The sequence below is a fragment of the Periplaneta americana genome, chromosome 6 (assembly GCF_040183065.1).
Source record: "Periplaneta americana isolate PAMFEO1 chromosome 6, P.americana_PAMFEO1_priV1, whole genome shotgun sequence".
Lineage (NCBI taxonomy): Eukaryota > Metazoa > Arthropoda > Insecta > Blattodea > Blattidae > Periplaneta > Periplaneta americana.
This window is the reverse complement of record NC_091122.1, coordinates 148,243,613-148,259,729: the sequence shown is the minus strand read 5'-3', so window position 1 is coordinate 148,259,729 and position 16,117 is coordinate 148,243,613. Positions and strand designations below refer to the sequence as shown.

Sequence of the window (16,117 nt, the reverse complement as noted above, 5' to 3'; positions counted from 1 at the left end):
ACTTTTTAGGTTTTAGTAGGTTCTTTTTATTTATTTATTTATTTATTTATTTATTTATTTATTTATTTATTTATTTATTTATTTATTTATTTATTTATTTATTTATTTATTTATTTATTTATTTTTATTTATTCATTTCTTTCTTTCTTTTCTCTCTCTCTTTCTTTCTTTTAGCAGTAGTTTAGAATATTTAGTGGTGGTATTTTGTTGCTGTTGGTATGTGGAACGCTAACATTCGGAAATCTTCTTGCAAATCGTTTTTTTATCTTTACGCAATCACTCTTTTTCAGATAAATTTCTACTATGAAAATCCTTTGCTCTAATATCAACACAACCACTTCTACATTGAAACACTTCACCAACACAATTAGAAGAATAACACTCAATCTAACGTCAACACAACCACTCCTACAGAGACTAAACTGGACTTCCGAGCGTGCGGGAGACGGTGTGCCTAGTGTTGCATGGTCTTCGTGCCGGTCGCACATTATGTGTATGTGTATCAGGAATGCGCGAGAATCTTGACAGAGATATTTTGCCGCATCGTAATACTTTCTCTAACCAGAAAATACAGAATTCCCGTAAATTTCCGCACCATAGTATGTGTTTAATATTTGCTCCACCAGGCTCAACACACACTGCCTTAGTTTATATTCACTGCTGTATCTTCTCCATATCCATTTACACCGCCGTAGCAACTACTTTGTCAACAACCTAACGGCCTGTGTAGTTCGTGCAAGACGGCTCCCCGACATATTATGTCACAGCAGTAAGCGATTAGTTGGACTATAACTTTTCTCGTTGGATTGGTTGCAGAGGTTCTGTCGAATGGGCTCCACGCTCACCGGATTTGAAACCCCTGTACTTTTCTTCCTGGTGATGTGAAGTCACGGATCTACAGCATCAAGATTGGAGACATGGAACATCTACGCCATAGGATCAAGGATGAATACCTCTCCATTACATGGCTTTGTGATCAGTGTTTTAATCAACATGCAGATCAGGAACTTAGCAATCGTATCACTGATCGTGGGACTGATCGACCGTGATATGCTGACACACGTGTGAGATGAAATGGATTATCGGCTAGATGTCTGTCGTATCAGCAAGGATGGGTACAATGAGCATTTGTGGGATGTGTAAAAAAAAGCTTGGAGACTTTACCTACATTTCTGTGCAATAAAATGTAGTATCCGTTGCTTAGTTTATTTTTGGCGAATTTCTAAAATCTTTCACGGAGTTATGAAAGACGTGTAGTTAAAAATAGATGAATGGGAAGGGCTTGAACTTCGCGACCAGGGATTTATCAGACTATTAGTCTAAGAATGGGACGTGGCTTTGCCAGGGCTGAGGTACGATGACCCATTTGTCAGCATCGGATTCACTAAGCCACCCGGATCACCTGTTGGAATTGAGCAATTATCGCATTTATAGAGCGAGCCTAAGTACAAGGACGCGTTTCGGCTCCAGTCCTTGAAAAGCCAGAGAAGACAAGAGGGCCTTTTTAGTTATCCTGTACAATCTATACGCGCAATTCTGTTATGCAATTTTATTCTCATTCATTTGTTATGAAATAACATGACCCTTCCAATTGTGATATTGCATGTCTAGATTTTACTGGTGAATATATCTTTTTTTTATCTGAAGGAGTTTATCTTAAGTGAATACTAAAAAGTGCCGATAGAAAAGAAAATAGTCACCCGCACTCGAACTGGGAAAAGGAGTAAGTGTTTCGTACCGATAAGGCCTAGTGCAAGTGTGACTGTACCAGAGAAAGGCAATGTCGAACGTGTTTTGCTAGCTTCTGTTTGTTTACAGCGCTGATTGCTGCACCAACATTATAGTTAGAGATGGTATATTTTCGTAGTCACGATAAATGCAAAATTTGTTCAAATACTATCAAAAGCTACGAGTAATTTTATGTTTAAAAGCATGTAAAGTAACAGTGTCGTGCAATTTCGAACATGAGAGAGGATATCAAGATATGATGAACTTCGCCCTACTCCATAGGCATCCCAACAGTACGTGGAAATGAAGCATGTAAACTAATATAATCGAGTCTGTTGAAAACCGGTAAGAAGCCTTATGTTCGGTTCATATTTGCCTAGTATCTGTAACCGAAGCTCCCTTTGCGTTTGCTCAATCTTTCTCTTTCCTTACACAGTCTATGCTCAGTGCCTTTCTTCTTAGTAGCTCCTCCTCTCCCTTCGCCTTTATGTTTTAGCTGCAAAGGGATATCAGGCACATATCTTGCGAAGTTACGCACAGTAATGAGTATAGGTAATTTTTCTTGTTATTAATATGACTAAACATTCACAAAAATATACGTAGGCCTATAAATAAATCAAACAAAATACTGTATATTTTAAAAATGCATACGCTTGTATTACCGACTAGTATTGTGCAATATTAAAACATGAGAGAGAAATTCAAGACATTACAAACTTCATCTTATTCCATATACAAATCTAATCGCAAGATATATGCTCAAATTGTAAAAAAAAAATTGTTAGCTTGAAATAGGCCAGACATCAAACCAATTTAAGAATAGGCTAACGAAATATTTTTCTAACAATTCTTGTTAACAATAATAGCTGTTTCAGGTTTCTCAATGTTTAATGGTTATATATATATATATATATATATATATATATATATATATATATATATATATATATCACAGATAAATATCTAAATTATTTCATTATTATTATTATTATTATTATTATTATTATTATTATTATTATTATTATTATTATAACTATTTCTTACCAATGTTTATTATTGTTACACTAACATTACTTATCCAACTTTCATTATTTACTTTCATGTTGTTTTATGGTCTAGTTATTAATGTAATAACTATGTAAGCAATTGTATTCAATTAGAATTAGAGTCTGGCTGGGCGGAAGAGAAGGCCTACTGGCCTCAGCTCTGCCAGATTAAATAAATTATTATTGATTGGACACTTTGGTACTTTTATCTTAATAACTAATAAATAAATCTGCTAATGAACACCGGTAAAAGGAAATAAGCGTAATGCATAGATAAAATCTGACATGTAAACAAATGCAAGAATAAAATAAATTACAATTACTTACAAAATAGAAGAGCAAATAAGTACACACTTACTATTGTAACGTTCATACTTTAAACTCAAAATACATAAGTTACCTGTAAAAGAGTAATTTATTGTTAATATAGCCTCTGCTATATTGTTATTTCATTAATAAATCATTTTTAAGGAGATAAAAAGTTATTAAGAAAAACAAAAACATTCTCAAGCTATAATGATTGTTGTTTCATGATCTGTTGCTTCTGACGATACCTAACTGCAATCCTGAATGAATGAATGAGGACGAAATATCAATTGAAATGTACACGATGATGATCGCGTCCTTGCAACGATTCCTGAAACTCCTGGATGGCTCAATGTCGTCTGTCTTTCATGATCCAGAGCCGTCCACCCGAGAAAGACCAAAGACGTTATATAGTATACTAGACTCACACAGAGCGCTGGTGTGCTGTCCAAAATTGAAACCAGTCTGCGCATGTTTACGCCGCCATGCTACTGGTAGAAATAGAGCGGAAAACACGATTGTTCGTTTTGTCTCTGGTGTTTTTAGTGAACAGTGTGAAAGTAATGGCAATAGAATTTTGAAAGATGATAAATATTATCGCCGCGGACTCATGCTGAACATGTCGGCATCATACAATAACGTGCGGTGTGCTTTTAAAACATAATTTTGCCGATCGATTGTTGCTCTGTAGGTTTCACTCTAAGCGTCACGTTGTCACGTCTACTTCCTCGATAAGAACAAGCACTAGTTTGTTATATTTTTAAATGACTATTATTAGTGTAATTATTACTATATCATATACGAGTACGCTGGCTTTCTTAACTCTTAATAATAACTCTTTAATAATAATTTTTAATCACATACCTTAATGTTCGTCCTCAGCACAAGACATTGCAACCTCGGTTTTAGTCCACGTGGATTAGACAAGTAAGTGTCATTTAATAATGGAAGCAGCTTATTGGTTGCAATATTGAAATTGAGGCGAGTGATTGGAGCGGCGACACAAGAAATTGAAAACAATAATGCAATTAAATTTCAAAGACCTGCCGAATGTTATGCACGAGGCCGCTCAAAGACCTGCCGAATGTTAACCATGAGAGCGCGGCGATAATACCATCCCTGTTTAATTTTCCAAGCCACTTGCAAAAGGTACGATATAATATTATCTCTGTTGTTACAATATCAATATCATTAAAAATCAATCAGTAGTTTACGACAATAAAGAATACTTATCAGACTGTAGAGAAATCCCACGGAGTTAATTATTTAGACTAACACATCAAATGTTAAAACACTAGTGGAAAGATAAATTTTTGTTTTTATTATGTAAGTGAATTTATCTGCAAGATTATAAACTTTCATTCAAGATCCATAAATGGATAAATAAATATACAGATAATAAATAAATAAATAGCTATAATAGCTAAGCCGTCTTTGTGAACTTATGATTCAGAGTTCACCTATAAATAACTCTTTTACATTTTGCCGGGCATATATTTTATTAACAAAAGCAAGGAATGGCATTTTATTGATATTACATATGTGCATAAAAATTATGTACCATCACTGCGCAAGCAATGATAATATATCTATTTTATTTATTTAAAATAAAAATACAATACCGGTATGTAAAAAATCCACACATGAAAAGTATGTGGTTTTTTTTATCTTGCATAAAGTGATTCTTTAGTTTTAGGTCATCACATTACCTATTTTTGCAATTTATTAGGTACCGGTACCGATACTTTTTATAATTGATAGCATTCCCTTTATTAATTGAAGAATGAATTCAATGTAATTTGGCTAACTTCGCACATTATATTTTGCCAGATTACCTATGTCCTGTGGTCTAGAAGTATCGGTAATATAATTTTCGATTCTCTAAAACGTAACAACAGGTCTATACTGATTATCACATATTTATTTCACTTAAGAATTTGATTATAATAAGAACTTGTGTAATCAAGGTGCATATATTTATGTCTTGTGATCTAAGAGTAATGTATGTTAATATAATTTTAGATTCTCTGAAACCTAACAATTTGCTGATTGTTGTAAAATTATACAATCTATAATGTGTATTGTGTAGGCCTATTTATGGATGTATGAGTATGTTTTCTATATATTGCTGCGTACGTATTTTATTTTCTTTAATGTTCTAACGCATATCAATGAAACTTTGAATATGTTTATTTGTCCTAATTTTACGTTAAATGTCGAAAATGGCCATAATCTGTCAATTTTAGATCACCACAGCGTTAATTTGCGTGATTTACGTACTGCTATTATACGTCTGCTCTCCAACAATATGGCGGCAAGCGCAGCGTTCAATTTGCCCCGGTTTCCTCGTTTCGCGCAGCCGAGACTGTAGGGGCTTGAGAAAGACTCGGACATTTGTTAAACCGAACACTGGGTCACTTCGCGAGACGGAAGAGCTTTGCATACTGTCTATAGCGCCAGGCGTTCTGTAACAATATATCATTTCTATTTTTCGTAACCGGTTGTGCACGACTCCAGTTCCTATGCATTCCAAGTAAAAGCTATTGAAATATGTTGTGAACGAAGATGCTTCAATATTTTACACTGATGTAATATCACATTCAACACACTCTTGTTCGACTAGTGATCATGAATAAAAACAGGATTCTGGAATGTTTTCTTCTGAACAATGATGCAATGATAGCTGTATCGTACAGTTTATGTACGTAACTGAATGTTTTATATTTTAAATCATTAATAGTTAGTTTACAAATTTTAATGTAAACTTCTACTTTAGTTAGTGTTTTAATGTAATTTTGTATTTTAATAGTCCCATTTGGTCATTTGTACAAGCTGTAAACAATGACTAGGTATAGAAATGCTTCAAATGCATGATTATGCACAATAAATAGCGTCATATGTTATGAATAATATATATTTCCTCACATCTCCCAAATGTTTATGTCTGTAATGGAGAAAGAAACTACCGTAATTCTAAAAAGTTTAAAATATTTAAAAATGTATAAATCAATCTGAAGTAAAGTACATCTCTTTCACCTTTCTCAAATTTTAACATAAAAACAATATAAAAATGTGAAAATTATTCACTGAAACAGGAACGAGTAAAGAAGTTCTTTGCTCGCCTGGAAGTAACAATTTCAGACTTAGTTCTTTTATCAAATGCACAATTAAATTATGCTGACACATTTTATTTCATATACATTGAAGCCTAAATATTAGATCGGAGGTGAGGCTATTTGCAGATGACTACATTGTTTGTAGAAAAATTAGAGACAGTTCAGATGAAATGTTATTCAAACCGACCTGAATGAAATTTATAAATGGGTCTTAATAAACAGGATGAAGATAAATAAAATTGTCCTAAAGGCAATTTTTTAACATTCAGGAAAATCCGAGGAGAATTTAGACCTTTTTTCAGGAACTCAATGGTGCTGTAATTCCGATGGAACAATATTGTCAATACTAAATGCATACTTGGGAGTTCATTTAAACTCCAGACTTACATGGGAAAAACAGATTGAAAACGTTACGAAATAGCATGGAGGAAACTTCACTTTATTATGATAACCCCTCCGAAAGAAAGCTGTGGTCCGTGCCAGGAATCTGTAAGTTTGCTCATGTGGGTGAAGTGAATGGGCGGAGTCTATCTGTGACGGAGTGTATTGCGGGCAGTATCAGCTTGAGGCCACTAAGGGGCAAGATGCTCGTGGTAGCAGATTTTATTAACAGAAAGTGTGACGAGATTTTTTAATGTCTATAGAGCCCCTCCCTTCAAGCTCGCTTCGTTCAAGTAATGCCTCCCCCAGAGCGGTCATTGGCCCTAGCCCTCCCACACACCACTTGCGCAGAGGTCTTGTTTCGTCTTTCTACTCTACAGATTCCTGCGACGGACCATAGCTGCAAATGATGGGAAATTGCATACCTAACGTTATAGCGATCGTTAATGGAGTATTACACCAACGCTCTTCACCTTTCCTTCATGTTATTTGTCATTTTTGTTTTTAATTTACATGTTTTACAATTCAGTTAAGATAAACTTCTACTCATAGAAATATGCAATCACTTTGTAAACGATAATAATAATAATAATAATAATAATAATAATAATAATAATAATAATACCTCTGATTGAGGTTCTGGCTGATATGTAGGGCTACATCTATTATCGGGCAATACATCTCACTTGACGATGATGTGTCAGAGGACGGACAATAAAATTGTTTGTATATACTACAGTCTAATTGATGTAATATTTAGCTAGTCGGCGTTATATACAATGGAGGGGGAAAAAGGAATTGGCCACCCTTCCCCATTATATCCTTGCTTAGTTGTCTCATAAGTGGTGCCTTGTAGGTATCAGTTTTGAAGTTCAGGTCTGTCTTCGGACAATTGACTGAACAACAATAATAATAGATTAGGCCTATGTCAAATAAATTCCTTAGAAAGAATCCAGTATTCATAGTTTTCTGCCCAAGGGTAGGCCTTTTACTGCAAACCCAGCATTCCCCAATATAGGTCGGCTAAATTTGTTAAAGTTAAAAGATGACATGAGAATGACATGATAAAATAACTTAGATTGGAATCATTAGAAAAAGTATAAAAACTAAGATGACATCATCACCTACATCATTATATGTAGATAAAAGAAGCATGGATAGACATAAGGTTGGCTTAAACTAGATAAGAAAAGAAATTTACATTCACTTCTCCTTCTCTTCGAAATCTTGTACTCTTCTATTCCTTCGTACCTGTCGTCTAGCTTCACTTATCTTTCTTCCCAACACAATCTTAACACACGCTCTCGCCATGAAACAATACTAACAATACCATCCCATCGCACCTCCTCATACTCATCTTCTTTCACAATAGCCCTACCAAGACTCTGGAATTCGCTACCTGCTAGCATCAGGGACTGTCGAAATAAAATTGAATTCAAACGCAAAATTACTAGGCACTTGGTCAGTAATTGAAACTCGTTCAGACATGGTTTCTTGTAAATAGTTCTCTTAATCTATCACAAAATATTTCAATATCCGGTGATTTCATCACTTTTGTTATTTTAGGTTTAATTTGTAATTTAGTAAATAAAAAATATTCTTTGTTCTTAACTTCTATGATAAATTGTCTAGCGTTCATTAATCAGGTAATCTTGTCGTACTTTAATTGTTATTGTAATTGTAAATTTAATATTAATTGTAATTGTATTCTTCATATTATAGTTGTAATCATCTGGTAGAGGGGCAGAGAAGTCCTGACGGCCTTATCTCTACCAGGTTAAATGAATAAATACTAAAATACTAAATAAATAACGGGTTGGTTAGAGAAGCCAACTTACTACCGTAGGAAAGATCATGATTGGAATGGCCTACCTGCAGGAGTCTTTGATCGAGAATGCTCTTCGTAATATTACACAAGTTTGTTCTTTTTTTCAGAAATAAAATTTATTACATTACATTTATTACATTTACATATTAACAAGAAAAATGTATATTAATACAGAAATCAATAAAAATTCTTGTTTACAGGCGGAGTGCGTGATTTTGAAGCCAGCCGACGATGTTCTTCAGGTCAGAGATTTCAGCCAGTGGAGTTGGTTCCTGTAAAACATAAAAATGATCAATAATCATGGGGTCTGTGATTAAACTGTCAAATTCATCATTCCTAATCATATACTGTTGTAGCCTTTGCCGTTTAAAGTTTAATGGACAAAAGAATAAAAATTAAGCTGAAGTCTAATGTACTAATCATTTTATACATCTTGATTACAAACTTTCAAGATTTATTATGGAAATTACTTTCTTGTATTAAATTGAAACTGTGTTGGAAATTTGCCATATTTGACAAGTTTCTGCTCAGTTCTAATTTAACAGAAGAAAGTTATTTCCATAACTCTTGAGTAATAATTTTAAACTACATGATGAAAAAATCTGTCTATTCCCTTCTGAGTCCTGAGAGTACAGTATACTAGAGAAATAAATCGTCCGGCCTTAATTAAGGATGACCACGAGGATCCGGAAATTAATAGCAAATAAAAATATAGTCAACCAAATATGAGCACAGTTATAAAAATAAAATGTAACAATTAAGCACCACTGATTACCAATTATAAAATAAAATCTTAGAAGATGACTGTAAAATTATACTATATAAATAAAAGATTTTATTCAAAATTAGCATATCCTTAATTAAGACCTTCTGAGTAGTATAAATGAAATTATATAATCTGCAGGGAATATTTAAGAATTTGCGAGATGATTTTTTGAATTTCAAAAGATGATATTGATAATTGTTTTAAAAAATTATACGTAAATTTTGATAAAGAACTCCGAGCACCAAAAAATAAACCTGTCACTGACCAATTGAAGAGAGGGATGTTATACTTGGCACTAAGGTAGGGAATACAAGGTTCATAAATAGCCCTCTTTTCATGATCAACCTGATGAGCTTGGTTTAGATCTCGCTCCATGCGTATAGTTGGATCTATGATAATAGCCTTTTGTTGTTGTCTGTTTATTGCTATTATATCCGCTCTTCTGTGAGAGTCGTCTTCAGAAATACATGAACTTCTCAACACGATTATTATACAGGGACATCACTTTATTTTTACCAACATTTTTAACATTAACCTGGCTATACTCGGAAACACGGTTTCCCCCTTCCATTACAGGAGTTTGATGTTACTAGTGCAATATGTAAACAAATCATTTTACTAGGTATAGGAGGAGAGAAAAGTAGTGTATCCATTTATGTTGTAGGGAAATACGATATTAAGATTTTCAGTTTGATCATCACTTTTACGGAATTTATCAAAATACAGTAGAGTAGTAACATTTTTTTCAAAAACTCAACTTTTCAGGCGGCTATGTTCGTTATGTAATGTCTACTTTATTTAGCATATTAATTATTGATGTTATCATACAATATAGTGAGTGCATTTAAATCGAGGGGGTCATAAGTAAAGTGCTGTAAGTGCACTTAAGTTACTTTTGAGAAAATGGGGTTTAAATATTTAAGCTTTCGTAAAATCGGTGAAATTTTTTATTTAAATTTTAATGTGTGATGCGATTAAAATATCCCTTTGCTACTAAAATTTTAGATACTTTTGCTTACACTGGATGCACTTAACTCATGTTATTACAAATGTCACTAGCATTCCTTTGCTTCTAGCCACCTCAATTCAAAAAAGCTAATCTGAATTTTTAAACAAGTTGCTGAAAATGGTTGCCGTTCATTACAATGCAGGCTTCAATTCAGTACGCATATTATTAAAAACATTTTGAAGCATATTCTCTGAAATTGAATTTATCGTTTCTTGAATATAATTTTTAGTACGATATTATTCATATAGGTTCTTTCTTCTATAGAAAACGCAATCATATTTATGAAACACGCTATACACTGCAGTGTTTACTTCACTGCTTGAAGACTTCGAATGCAACAGCGGCCGTAAGTTTGTGTGTCTGACGGGAGCAAGGACATTAGTGAAGGGGTGAGAGTGAAGTACATTCAGAAATGCAGGTACAATAAAAATGCAAGTAAAAATAAAATGATGTCCCTGTATAAGATGTAGCCTATGTGCAGAGACCCGAAGTATAGTATAATACACCTGCATTTGTGCCCTAACTGTAACCTGCAGAGTTTTTTCAGCATTTTTCCTCATGTCAGTGACCTTCTTTTTAGGTGTAGAATTATTGTGTAATTGTAATCCCCTGGTAGAGGGGAAGAGAAGGCCTGATGGCTTTATCTCTATCAGTATAAATAAATAAATAAATAAATAAATAAATAAATAAATAAATAAATAAATAAATAAATAAATAAATAAATAAGTTATATTTAACTTTAAAAATAAAACAACAAATATCTCAGGACTAAGGAGGACAGATCAAATTGCAAAGACATTCGAAAGAGAAAAAGCGTTTTGTATTGAAATAGTAAGTTGTTACCGTTAGTTGCTACAGGGCCAAATCCTCCATTGCATCCAGGGCTTCCTGGGGCACCAGAACCACGGGGTCCGCGAGGGCCTTCAGGAGCTCCTGGTATGCATACAACGCCGTCCCACTGAAAGCACGTCAAATATGATATTACTCTCAGATGCCGATGAATAACGCAGTAGTTCTTTCATTCATAACTCCAAATCTTAATGAAAGTTCATCACAAACTAAAGGATTCGCATACCCTACCCAAGTATGCCGGAGAAGTTGACCAGTGAATAGGGATTATAAAGAATGGACACTGAGCGAATTTTCCTGTGTTTTGTTTCTCTGTGCGCCGGCGTTTAGTTCCACTTTCAAGCGCTAGAGGTTAGTGTAATCGAGCACACGCTAAGATAATAATTGAGTATAGAGTTGAGACACAAGATCCAAACATCGCCTACCTTATTGCATAATCCAGTAACGCTTTGCTTCAAATAAATTCAAGTTAACAGCTTTTCCTTATTTCTCAGTGACAAACTAGTTGTAATAATAATTTTTTATATTTCAGATATAATAAATTATATTATAAAATAATATAATACATTATAAAATTATGTATCAAATTCGTTTAATATTTGTATATAATATAATATAGGTATATGGTTTTACTTCTCATAGAGTTTTATTTTTCCATTTTCAATGCTATCAAATCATTATATATTTTAATTGTTGTTGAGATCAACGTCTTAACTCTCATTATAAAGGAACTCTAGAGTCTAGATATTACAGTTAATGACGGATTTATTATTTTATGGATCCAATTAATTTTATTTCAGTACATAATGTACTTAGATGTATTAATTATATGTGTTATATTTCCGCTGTGTCGACTGCTAGCTGGTGTGATGTCAGCGCCAACTCTAGGGAGAAAGCAGAATCTTACGCTCTAACTGGCTTGAAGGTCATTGAAATCAGTCCGGCTACATCAAAGGTACCGACGCGAAGTGTCCATACTTAATTACCTGTACGCTGAGTAAACCTTAAGGGGGTGGAGTGATAGATGAAATTTCTATGTTCTACATTTTTCAAGCTACATCCTTGATTTTTTGTAAATATAATCACGGTGTGATAGATAATAATGAGGTGAAGTTTCATTTCTCTGAGTCATTTAATTTCTGAGTTATTAACAAAAATATTTTGAAAATTTGCATATTCCAAAATGTTTAAAATTTTTTTGCAAGACCAGTGGAATATTTAGAAAAACATCACGCATTAGTTTTGCTATATTTTTACTACAAAAGGAGAAAAAAAAATATAACCACTGCATACCTAAAAATAAAAATTTTTCTTTGCCACTATAAATATTTCATTTGTTATTTCAAAAAGTATTCATCTAATCATAAAAAAAAACTCGGGTATAGAACATGCAGTAAAAATTTCATGTTCTTAGCATCAAAATTGTAAGAGCCTTTACACTTCGAATTTCATGAAATGTACTGAAAAAATGTGATAAAACAGCTTGTAAAATTTGGATGGAATTGAAGTTCAAGGATGCAGCCATTTATATACTGCGAAATTTTTATGCTTTCGGGCATCGCAGAGGATTGAAACTTGCTCGACTTACAGCAATAAGAGATTGCTGATTCATTTTTACAAGATAACGAAAATGTAATTTTTGACTGAAAACCTTTATATGAAATGAGTCAAAGTCAGAATAGGAGAAGAAATGTTAGAAGGAAGTGAAATAGGGAGAGGAGTACGATAAGGACATCCTTTTTCACCTACCCTGTTCAACATCTACTTGGAGAATTTAGTGAAGAACTGTTTTCAGAACATGGGAGGAATGATAGTAGGAGGAAGAAGAATAAAGTGCATGAGATTTGCTGATGATATGGCTTTGTTAGCAGAAGAGATGATACTAAGGGATATGCTATTGGAACTAAATGACAGCTGTGAGCAGTATGGGATGAAGATAAATGCAAACAAGACGAATAGCATGGTCATAGGAAGAAAAATAAAGAAGATAAACTTGCGAATTCTAAATGAGGCAGTAGAGCAAGTCGACAACTTCAAATACTTGGAATGTACTATAAGCAGTAATATGAGCTGCAGCCAGGAAGTCAAAAGGAGGATAGCAATGACAAAGGAAACTTTTAATAGAAAAAGAATATCTTCTGCGGACCTCTGGAAAAAGAACTAAGAAAGAGACTAGTGAAGTGCTTTGTATGGAGTGTGTCATTGTATGGGGCAGAAACATGGACATTACGACGAAGTGAAGAGAAGCGAATAAAAGCATTTGAAATGTGGATTTGGAGAAGAATCGAACGTGTGAAGTGGACAGACAGAATATGAATTGAAGCTGTGCTGGAAAGAGTGGGTGAAGAAAGAATGATGCTGAAACTATCAGAAAGAGGAAAAGGAATTGGTTGGGTCACTGGCTGAGAAGAAACGGCCTACTGAAGGATGCATTGGAATGAATGGTGAACGGGAGAAGAGTTCGGGGCAGAAGAAGATATCAGATGATAGAAGACATTAAGATATATGGATCATATGCGAAGAGTATGAGGAAGGCAGGAAATAGGAAAGTTTGGAGAAAGCTGGGTTTGCAGTGAAAGATCTGCCCTTGAGCAGAACACTAAATGAATGAATGAAGGTACATCACGTAACACAACAATGACATTATCCAGTTGGAATGTTCATGCTCTCACATGCACGACTGAAAGTAAGTTAACATTTGTAGTTTGTTAGTTCGTTTTATGGTTTTATTTTCTTTTATTTGATTCGTGAAAGACAAGCTAGAGTACAGTATACCACTTCGTACAACGTATAATATGACTGGAATAATCTCGGACTACGTGTCACATAACCTGGGGGCTATGTGTCACAGACGTCAGGGCAATGTGTCACAGAATTTGGTGCTATGTAAAGACCTCGGGGGTTATCTGTCACAGACATTAGCTAAATCCTCACAAACTCTCTCCAATCTTGTTACAAGCCTCGGTGTATCGTTATCACAGCCCTGGTGGTTGCGAAATGTTGCATAGTGGACTTACCGAACTTAATATTCACTCTAATAGCGTCGAATTTCCCTAGATAAATTCACTCGCAATTAATCTTTCTCATAAATTTTTCGGTAAACTCAAAATCTCTCATGACATTATGCATAAGAATTTACCTTTACTTTGTTATATGCATTGCCAAATAGGCTACTTTATGTCTAGAGTATGCAGACTTGTCGGTGTATCTAAGACTAAAGTAGCTACTCGAAATTTGCCGAGGCAAATTTCGTAATTAAAAATCTAACTGAATCTGTCGGGGATGAAACTCCAGTCTGTTTGAAGTACAAAACTGTTTGTTGACTGACTGAGTTATGTCTCAAAAACTTTCATTTTTTTTAAATACCTCAATTTAATTAATAATTTCATATAGTAGAATTAACCGTAAAATACAGCAGTAGCCCTAGTTTCTGAATTCATAGGCAGATATATTTGCAGTAGATAAACTCACCATGATGCAGCAGATGGCTACAGCCAAGACGAAAACAGTGATAAGGAACTGCATGTTGATGGTTGTTGTAAGCTCTGTAGACAGAATGATTTACCATCGCCTGGCCATCGTATTTATACGAAAACAAGATTGTTGATACTTCCTCATCATCAGCACATCCGACAGGAGGCTGTAAAGTCACCAACAGTGACAGATCAACAAATGATAATTCGTACATTCACGCTTCTGTTGCTCTCAATGGATCTCTGGAGTCTGCTTGACTTTAATTGATCAGGAAGTACAGGGTGCACAAAACTTTGATATACACCTATGAAGCAACTTTTATACCGAAGAACGCATCATTGTACAATTGTACGTGCTCGTTATTAATTCTCTATACAAATAATTAATAAAGACAACATATTGTAAGGTTGTGTTACTTATTTTGGTGTTCCCGCCGATAGAGAAACTATTGGAGCGTAACTGTATAGAGGATTTCTGCTTACCTTGTGTTTGTTTAATGCATCATAAAATGTATGAATAATGGGATGATTTGTACATTTTTGTACTAGATCAAGGGTAACAATATTTGACAGACAGTTTACATTGTTTGTGAACAAGGCTGAAATATTTCATAATTTTAACACATTTATTTCATTTCCTTGAAATTCATTGTCCCTCTTTTTTTTTTTGGTAAACTTAATCGTGGAAATACATTGTACAATTATATGTGTCATTGGATTCACATCAGTTATTATTATTATTATTATTATTATTATTATTATTATTATTATTATTATTATTATTATTATTATTATTAGAGGAAGTGTTACAAATATGAAATAGTGTGATATACGACCTGAGAAGTGTTGTATTCTACGCACTGATACTCTCTTTCGCGGAATGTGTTAATTTGAAGTTAGAAGCTGAACTGTTGAAATGTTTATCATTATTGCGTTTTCGAGGAAAGTGAAAATTTTTGGCGGTAAGTTATTTTCTTGAATATACATTGTTATTCCTCAATGTTAGAAATATGAATTGTGTACAGTAGTGGCAAAAAACCGGACCGACTCTTGTAGCTGATTTCAGAGTCACAGATTCAAATTTTGCTGGTCACAGAACACATCCATCTTGTATAATTAATTGTAACAATGAAATTTATTGCATTTGTTCGATTCTTACCGTCTTTTGTTTCCTTCAGTACCTCAAACTTACAGACGAAAAAACTTTGAGAGTTTTATTTTCATCTGGCATCATTATTACATTTCCACCTATATTCGGCAAAGACAACTGCGTATTTTTACATTAAATAGCAGTACATACCTCTGGCACAGGATTCTTTTGTATCACCTACAAGGGTCGGTCCGGTTTTTTATTTTGCCACTACTGTACTTATATTCTTAAAGAGAAATAATCTACGTTTATAGCAACGTATGTTTAATTGTTTTCGTTTTTAAATTATGATATATGTTTTGAGGTTATAACTTACAACATTAATGTGTCACAAATATGAAATACTAGTATTATTAGTATTCCATCTTTATATCCTGGTTTTCTGTTTCGTTACTAGTGTTGACACCTGTAGGAGAAGGGAAAACATCACATTCCAACAAACGAATGAAAAGGCAATGTAAGAAG

General features: G+C 33.8%; 1 long non-coding RNA gene across 1 annotated transcript; it reads right to left on the bottom strand.

The window, feature by feature from the left end:
* Window positions 1–8,486: 8,486 nt before the first annotated feature.
* LOC138701907 (uncharacterized) lies at window positions 8,487–14,656 on the bottom strand. Its single transcript, XR_011332720.1, has 3 exons — window positions 14,501–14,656; window positions 11,024–11,138; window positions 8,487–8,677 (listed from the first exon to the last, which is right to left on the bottom strand). It is a non-coding gene; the product is annotated as an uncharacterized lncRNA (long non-coding RNA).
* Between the last annotated feature and the right edge of the window lie 1,461 nt (window positions 14,657–16,117).